General features: G+C 39.9%; 1 pseudogene; it reads left to right on the top strand.

Moving 5' to 3' along the window:
• Nucleotides 1-7,289: 7,289 nt before the first annotated feature.
• Nucleotides 7,290-7,656, top strand: LOC123234469 (annotated as a pseudogene).
• The last annotated feature ends 1,770 nt before the right edge of the window (nt 7,657-9,426 follow it).

Here is a 9,426-nt window from a genome sequence, read left to right as displayed (position 1 = left end):
TCTGTCTCTGCCTATTAACTAGAGACATTGTGCTAGCCTTAAATAAATTGCTTTGGTTTGAAATTTTCATATATACACATTTGAATATGTATATGTATGTATATATATGCACGTATATATATACACCAAGATGTAAATATGTGCATATGTAAACAAAAACATCCCTACTATTTTATATAACTCAAATACTTTCTTATTTCAAGATATTTTTATAATGCATTTTTTTAAAAAAAATTTTTTTCCTCTAACCAATCCATATTAGTAATTGAAGTTTAGAGCTGGATAGGTCTTCTCTAAGACTAAGTTTCCTCATCTTTAAAATGGCAGCATCATGTGGTAGATGAGTCTGGGACTCACAGTCACTTCAATTTTGCTCCCAACTCTTGCTCACATGGTTGATCTAAGTCAAGTCACTTACTCGGCTACGTGCTGACACCAGCTCCCTGGGACTGAAATCTTTGTCCCCTTTCAGCCTGAAATCTATGAGCCCCAAGCAAGTCATGATCTGTGTTGATGGAAGGATATTGGACCTTCAATGACAAAGCAAAGATATCTTGGGATTCACCTCATTCCAGCTTACCAACTTGTTGGAAGGGAGTGCTTTGTAAACTTTAAAGCACTCAAGAAGTAGGAACCCTCGCTTTGCCCAGAAGCTGCCAATTCTTCAAGGAACAGATTGTCTTTGCACCCTGTGATTTTTAAGTACAGCCCCATAATCCTTCTGTAATTGTACCCAGGCACAATTATATCTGCAGCCCCAGGGACATAATTGGGCCGTTTCAATTTCAAAACCACAAATTACCATGTTCAGGAAGCATTGGAAAATCTGAAAAGTACAATGTTTTATCCCAAATTCTTCAGACTGGGAGTGTCACAAAAATAGCCATAGTGGCATCTCAAGTCCCCTCTTCCTCTAATCAAATGAAGAACATTCAAGCCTTTTTAAATTTGAATTTCTCCTTGAGAAAGTGAGCTGGTGCATGGAGAAGGATCTACTCGTAGGAAACCAGAGTCCTGCTAAGAAAAATAAGTAGAATAAAAAATTATTTTTTTTGAGAAATGTCTGTGAAATTTCCCAGAAACATTGTCCCATTTCAAACACAGAATGTCAGTGTTGGAAGGGGCCTTCCTATGCCAGAATGGGGAATGGCCTTAGGAGGCAAATCTTAGAAAGACAGAGTTAAGAGAGACTGGAGAATGCAGAGTGTAAGAGCTAAGAGAGAACCCAGAACCTAGAAGAAAGATCATATTTGACCTATCAGGGTCCTTAGAATACAGAAAAGATAGTGCCACAACTGTTGGAAACTTAGAAAACTAACAGAACTAGGAACTATTGACCTTAGAGATAGATGTCTCCCCTGAATAAAATTTAAGTTGTTTGAATACAAAGATGATTATACTTTTGTCTTTGGATCCCTAGGACCTATCACAGTGTTGGACACATAATAGGCATTTGGAATATATTTTATTTATTGACTGGTAGAATAAAGATTGATAGGATTGTAAGAGACCTGAGAACATAAAAAATAGACAGTTGGAATCAGGAGGGACATTAGGAGATAGAATATAAATGTTAGTTAAGAAGCATTTATTAAGCACCTACTATGTGCCAGGAATTGTTCTCAGTGCCAGGGATAGAAAGACAAAAGATAGTACCTACCTTCAAGGAGTCAAATAGGAGAGAGAACATGCAAACAACTAAATATGGACAAGATAGATAGATGATGAACTGGAAATACCCAAAAGTGGGAAGCCATTAAGGGAAATCAAGAAATGCTTCTTGTAGGAAGTAAAGTTTTAGTTGGGACTTGAAGGAAAACAGGAGGGAGAGAGAAGGAGGGAGAACATGCCTGGCATGGGAGACAAGTAGTAAAAAATATACTGAGGAGAGAGATGGGAGTGGCTCCTGTGAGGAACAGCAAGGACGTTAATGTCATTTTATTGAAGAGTATGTTGGACCTCTAAGATGTAAAAAGACCTGAAAGGTAAGGAGGTCAGGGGCATCTAGAAAGAACAGTGGACAGAGCACCAAATCTGGAGTCAAGCGGACCTGAATTCAAATCTCACTTCAGACACTTCCTAGCTGGGTGAGCCTGGGCAAATCACTTCACCCTGATTGCCTAGTCTTTGCCATTCTTCTGACTTAGAACTGATAAGACAAAAAATAAGGGTTTAAAAAAAAAGCAAGCTAAGGAGATGGCTAGGTGATAAAAGGCTTTAAAGATCAAACAGAAGACATTATACTTGATCCTGGAAGTAATAGAGAATTTGAATCAGGGTTTAGGGCTTGACATGATCAGAACTGTGCTTTAGGATGAAGATTTTGACAGCTGTTTGGAGGAGGAAATGGAATGTGGAAAGACTTGAGGCAGGCAGATCAAAGTACAAGCTATCACAATCATCCAGACTTTAGGTGAGAAGTCCTGAACCCCAGTTGTGGCAGTGTCAGAGGGCAAAATGGGGCATTTTCAAAAGATGTTACAAAGGCCTTGACAATAGTTTGGATAACGGGACAGAGTCAGAGAGAGAGTGAGGAGTCAAGGCTTGTAAGTGTGAGCAGCTGATAGGCTGGTACTGGCCTCACTGGTAATAGGGAATTTAGAAAGAAGGAAAGATAATAAGTTCAGCTTTGAACTTGGTGAGCTTAAGATATCTTCAAGGACATCTGGTTTGAGAAGTCCCATAAGCATTTGTAGTATGATCTGTAAGATCAGCAGAGAGGAGCCTGGTTTGGATCAGTATATCTGAGAATCAGATGGAAATTAGAATGAAATCCTTGGAAGCTGATGAGATCAGTAAATAAAGGAGAAGAAAAGCACAACCAGAATTAAGTTCCAGGAATTAGCCATTGTGACCCAGATGAGGGTCCATGAAAGAGGAATGAGAAGAACCTATCAAACAGTTAGAAGCAGAACCAGAAGAAAGCAGCATCCCAAAAAGCTAGAGAAAAGAAAATATAGAAGAGGGTGATCAAAGGCTACAGGGAAAACAAGAAGAAGGAGCATTGGAGAAGGCCACTGGATTTGGCAATTAGAAGAGCAATAGTAACTTTAGAGAGAACAATTTCAGTTGAACAATGAGAAAGAAAGCCAGCCAGGAGAGAATTAAAGAGAGGGGTACTGGAAGTCCCTGTTAGAGAAGGTCTTCTCAAGAAGTTTAAGAACCTTTTTCACATCATTTTAATACATCTGTTGAGTTAAATCTTTTTATTGTTGTTGTTGGTGGTGGTAGTGGCTACTAGGTATATAATAAAAATTTTAAAAGAAGCTTAACCACAAAGGGGAGGGAAAATATAGAAAGTAATTTTGTATACAGAAATGTATGGATCTTTTTTATGGAGGAGACTTGGGCATGTTTGTAGACTGTAGACAAGCAGTCAGTAAATGGGAAGCGAGTGAAGATAAATGAAAGAATGGTTATGATATGAGGGGGAAACTCTGCTGGAGTAGATGGGATCGAATGATATGAAATGAAGAAGAGGCAGGAAAGGGAGTTCAAGGAGAATTTCTTCAGTTTTTTTTTTCCCCCAGTAAAATATTAGGCAAAGTTTTCAGCTGAGTTGATTGGGAGAAGAAAAGCTTTGAGGAGGGATGAAAAGGTTTGTGAGAGCTACCATAATGGTATAATGAGTTCATTAGGGAGAGGTAAAAAGATTGCCCAGGCGCATTGAGGTCCCTATTGAAGTTATCGAGATAAATTTGTAGTGGATTCACTCAGATCATTTGCATGATTTTTCCACTTCCATTCAACAGTGCATACATAAAAAGAGACAATGGATAGTCAGAGTGATCCAGGGCTGAGGCATGGGAGGGAACAAGCACCATCTTGCCAACTTATATTATTGTAGAGTAACAGAGGATACTGAGATGTTAAACAATATCTTGCCCACGTGCAGTACTTGAATTCTGGGCTTCTAAGCAGCTTAAGAGAGAGCATTGGACTCTATAAAGATGATATTAGAAAATATGTATTGTTTTAATAGTTTAGAGATAAGAAGTAGAGAAACTGGTTTGAGGAAGAATTGGAGTTTCAAATAGAGCTGAGAGAGTGTGTTCATTTCAAATGTTGGCATTTGTAATTGTTTTACTATGACGGTTACACGCTCTGGGTGGGGCATTCGGAGAGTGGGCTTCTGGTATTTGACAAAGCCACACGTAGGTTCTTTCTTTCTCAGGGCTAGAAAAGGTAACATCTTTGTCTCTCTCTATTTCTGTCTGAGTGAAAGACTTGAAGGAGCACAGGGTTTTCTTTTCCAACTTGGGAAACACTATTCTTTTATCTATTACTGTGTATAGATTGGTTAAACTCTGAAAAGAACAAAGAAAACTGGTCTTTGGTTTGGACTCTGAGTCTGTAAGGGTTCAGAGTCCAAACTGATTCTTGTTGAGACTCAACCAGCTTGTCTTGGTTATCTTTACAACTTAATGGTGAAGTTAAGAATTATAGTGGTAGTTTTAGTTAGAATAGTATAAAATTTTGTTAGGTAGATCAGGGAGGGTAAGCGTAGCCTGTGAACCACAGGAGAAGCAGTTCCTTGCAGAACCTTGGAGTTTATTTGGATGGAGTTAGAATCCCTTAGAATTAGAAATCCTTTTACGCTCATATATTTTAAATAAAAATTTATTTTCTATAATAAGGGTCTCTTTAGTGTTCCTTGTGCCTGGTCCTGAAGGGAAGTTCATCTTTGAGCTTCACTTCACTTTACCACTGAAGAGAGTTTTGGTAACATCTATCAAAAGTATCTAGGAATCAATTTGAACCTTTATTTCCTTGGTTTTGTCCTTATTTTTGTGTTCACCCATTATTATTATAAGCAGCTTAATGGAGAGAGCTTTGGACTTGGAGTGAGAAAGATCAATTCAAATCCTCCCTTAGACACTTATATCTGACCCTGAGCAAAGCATACAATAATCTCAGCCTCAGTTTCTTCATTTGCAAAATGGAAATAATAATACTATCTACATCATAGGGCTGCTGTAAATGGTCAAATGAGATAACATATGTAAAGTGCTCTGAAAACCGTAAAATGTTACATAAAAACTAGTTGTCATTATTATCATCGTTATTCCTGCTTCTGAGGTTGGCTTTCTATGTAATACTCCATGCTGCCTTTCTCATCATGTGGCAGAATTTCAAAATAAATTGGGGGATTTATTGAGCAAATAGGAGAATGAATTATTTGAAAAACAGCCTCCTAAAATAGGAAAGCTATAAGTCCCAATGTTAGGGCACTGCTTCATGCTGTTGAAAGGCATTATTCTATTAAGCCCATTTTGTGTTATTTAACCACCAAAGAAAAATCTGAGAAAGAAATGAACATAGCTCCAAACAGATAGCATTTAGCACCTCTCAGGCCCTTCATTCTCAGCCCCATTAATGCACTGGATGTTGGGAGGAGGGGGGGACAGATAATGCTTCCACTGTTGCAAAGTTTTCAATGGAGTATATTATTGTTTTTCTTATTGTTGTTTGGTTGCATCCTGCTCTTCCTGACCCCGGGGACCATAATGTCCATGGGGTTTTCTTGGCAAAAATACTGGAGTGGCTTGCCATTTCCTTCTCCAGTGGATTAAGGCAAACAGAGGTTAAGTGACTTCCCTAAGGTCAGACACAGGTAGCAAGTGTCTAAGGCTGGATTTGAACTCAGATCTTCCTGACTCCAAGCCCAACCCTCTAACCATTAGGCTACCTAGCTACCTCCAGCTATGGGATGTGATCACCATTCAAAGAACAAGTCCAAAGGACATTTCAAGAATGTACTCAGTGGATTGTCAGCCAAAACACTGGTATTATTAAAATCATGAAATTGATCAAAGGCAGGCTTTTGGGGGACTTTAAATAGTCTCCCTTGGGTGGTTTCCCTTACTATTCTCTCAAAGCCTGATAACTCAGTTTATTGCCAATAAACTTCCATGGGATCCTCTGTAAACTCTGGGAATTGCCCCAGATAAAGTCAAAAGTCTCTCCCAGCTCTAACCTTCTTAGTGCCTAAAGTTCCTCCCAGCTTTAAAATTCTCATATTCTTTGTTTTAAAGTCTGTAGATGATCTGATATTTTATGTCCTAAGGTCCTTCTCACCTCTAATATTATCTATTCTATGTTCCAAAGTTCTCCCAGATTTTGATATTTGATGTTCTCTGTTCTAATGATGTCTTAATTAGCTCTGATATTCTATGGGCTAAAGTTTCTTCTAGCTCTGATTCTCTAGGTTTCCTTCCAGTTCTGACATCCTATTTTCTGCATTCTCGGGCCCCTTCCATCTTTCATACCTTGGGAGGGAATTAACATCATCTAGCTTAAGTCCATCTTCATCTGAAATGTCCTCTTCTGTGTTCCTCAGTGTCTTCTCACTTTGATGTTTTATGTTAGGGGATCCTTCTGCCTCTGGTGTTCTACATTCTAGGACATTGTCAACTGTCTTAGTCCTCTCATGTTCTCTATTCTAAGGTCTCTCCAAGTATTTCCTTGCTGACACTTGATTGTCTCTGCCAGCTCTGAAGAGGTTCTCTATTCTTTCTTCTAATGCTCTCTTCCTCTCACTTCATGCATTCTGCATTCTATGTTCCCTTCGGACCCTAGCATTCAAGGATTCTTAGTCTCATGTCCTTTTGCTTCACAATCTTCCTAATAGCCCTTGTGCCCAAGTAGATCAGCTTTGCCCATTTCCAGGATTGAGTTTCTCAGTCTCCCTTTCAAGACTCTGAGGAATTCATCCACAGTCATTATCCCTTTGACCCCTTTCACAAAACTCTGTATGACTGGGATTAAGTTCCCTTTATCTCTTCTCTCATGGCTTCTCTCTAATCCCCTTGCCACTCTGGCTCCTCTCTGGGGTATTTTCTCTTCCCTTATCAGTGTCCTTTTTAAGCCTGAGAAACTGGAGTGACAAGGAGTGGTACCCCAAGTCAATTAAAAGCAAGGCGTGGGTCCTGCCTGTTTGTTTTGATGGAGCCCTGGAGCTGGAGACATCCTCTTCATTATTATGGATTTTTCCCTCTGTACTCCAGCCTGGAAACCCACCAGAAATCCTTGGTGGTCATTCTCAAGGAGCCTCCCCTCCAGAATAAAACCAGAAAAGGTAATATTTCAGAGCCAGAAAGAAGCTCAAGGGTCAGTTATTCTGTCCCCTGCGTAAAGTATCAATGTTCTTTATTACATTTTCATCTCCATTTTTAGCTCACACATGTCGAGGGCTGAGAACTCACTACCTCCAAAGGAGGAGGATTCACTTTGTCCCCTCAATAAAAAACATTCCATTGCTCTTTCCGCCATCTTGCAGCACTGCCACCATGCTGGCAGATGCTCTCAAAAACATCAACAATGCTGAGAAGCGAGGAAAACGCCAGGTTCTTATTAGGCTGTGCTCTAAAGTAATTGTCTGGTTCTTACCTGTGATGATGAAGTGCGGTTATATTGGAGAATTTGAGATCATTGATGACCACAGAGCAGGAAATATGGTTGTGAACCTCAAGGGAAGATTAGACAAGTGTGGTATAATCAGCCCCAGATTTGATGTTCAATTGAAAGATCTGGAAAAGTGGCAGAATAATCTGCTACTATCCGGTCAGTTTGGGTTGAACCTCAGCTGGCATCATGGACCAGGAGGAAGCAAGACGAAAACACACAGGAGAGAAAATCCTGGGATTCTTTTTCTAAAGGTGTAAAACATACATAAATAAAATGCTCTAATGGAAAAAAAATTCCATTCGAAGACAGTTATAATGGTTACAAATCTTCCTTTAAATGAGCTCAATGAGCTAGTCCACAACTCCTTCCCATTCCTTTGGCTGAGCAGAACGGTGCTCATCTCTGATTTCCAATCTCATCCAACTCAATAGACATTTGCTAAGTATCTACCATGTGTCAGGCACAGAGCTTCACATGCCAGATTATTTCAGAAAGTTGAGACCTCTCAGAAAGACTTTCTTTTCTTTCTGTTGGCGTCCCATGTTTTAGAAAGGACTCAGATGAGTGGCAGAGCATGCAGGGCAAGGCAGCTAGGGTGATGGCAGGAACAGAATTCATGCCATATGAAGCTACATGGAGGAACTGGGGGTTTTCAGCCTAGAAAGGAGACATCTTAGATTGTTCCTCTACAGCTTAAAGTGGCCTTAGAGGCCCAAGTTTAAATGCCATATTTTAGAGATGATGAAAGAATGTTCCAAGGACATTTAAGTGATTTGCCCAGGTATTAAGGGCTGGAGATGAGATTCGAATCCAGATTTCAGAACAAGTACTCTATCCATTGTGCCACACCATAGAAACCAGGGAGGCAGTATAGGTGGCATCCAGAATTTGAAAGACTGTCATGTGGAAGTGGATAAGACTTGTTCTACTTGATTTAAGAATTAAGAATGAATGAACGGGGAAAGCTGTTCCCTCAATGGATTGAGAGCCAGGCCTAGAGACAAGAGGTCCTAGGTTCAAATCTGGCCTCAGACACTTCAGTCACTTAACTTCCATTGCCTAACCCTTACCGCTCTTCTGCCTTAGAACCAATAAACATCACTCTTTCTAAGATGGAAGGGAAGAGTTTGTTGTTTTTTTTTTTTTAACAACAAAAAAAAAGAATGAACAAATGAACAAATTCAAAGAAAAAGACTAGAAAGACTAGAATTTCAGAGTATCTTGAAGGTCCATGAAAAGTTCTGCCTTAGACATGCTGGCTCTTCTAGAGGCATTTGTTATCACAGTAACTCAAGAAATATTTATTAAGCTCCTATTATATGTTAAGTTCTATGATGAACACTAGAGGCATATTAATGGAAAGAGATACAAATGGGACAGGAAGGGAAAATAATCCACTCCCTGCCCTCAGGGAGCTCACATCCTAGCAGGGAAAACCACACCTATGGCAGGTTCCAGCTGTAACTCAGACTGAATGATCCTGAGGTCCCAGCAAAGAAGATGGCAATAAATCTGGATGACTATCATTTCCACTGATAAAGTCACATCTATGTCTGGTGGTGACCCCATTTGACAATGCTAAATAATTTGGCATCAAGAACATTGTTTTATGGGGTTTCAGCAATTGAGGATATTGATGGCAGTAGGGGAGAGGAAGCTACAATACTTACGGAGCTTGTTGAATGTCCACAAGAAATGTGCACGGGGCAACGGCTGGGTAGCACGGCCAGGTAGAGTGAGCTCATGGAGCCTATGTGACTTGCCCAGGGTCATGCAACTCATGTTAGAAGCCTGATTCAAACCCTTGTCTTTCTGACTCTAGGTCTAGTGCTCCATCCATCTTGCAACACCATCCCTCAAAAGGCATTATTTATCAACCCCACATTATGACTTGCTATCAGTCTCCCTGCTGCTAACAGCCTTATAGAGGTTATTATTTAGGATGCAAGGTAGACTCCAGCCTGGATGACTATAACACACATTACCTAAATGGGCCTCAGAGGGTGCAAAGAAATTGGA

Source organism: Gracilinanus agilis, chromosome 2 (assembly GCF_016433145.1).
Source record: "Gracilinanus agilis isolate LMUSP501 chromosome 2, AgileGrace, whole genome shotgun sequence".
NCBI classification, from domain to species: Eukaryota; Metazoa; Chordata; class Mammalia; order Didelphimorphia; family Didelphidae; genus Gracilinanus; species Gracilinanus agilis.
The sequence above is the reverse complement of the archived record's forward strand: the minus strand, read 5'-3'. Positions and strand labels throughout refer to the sequence as shown.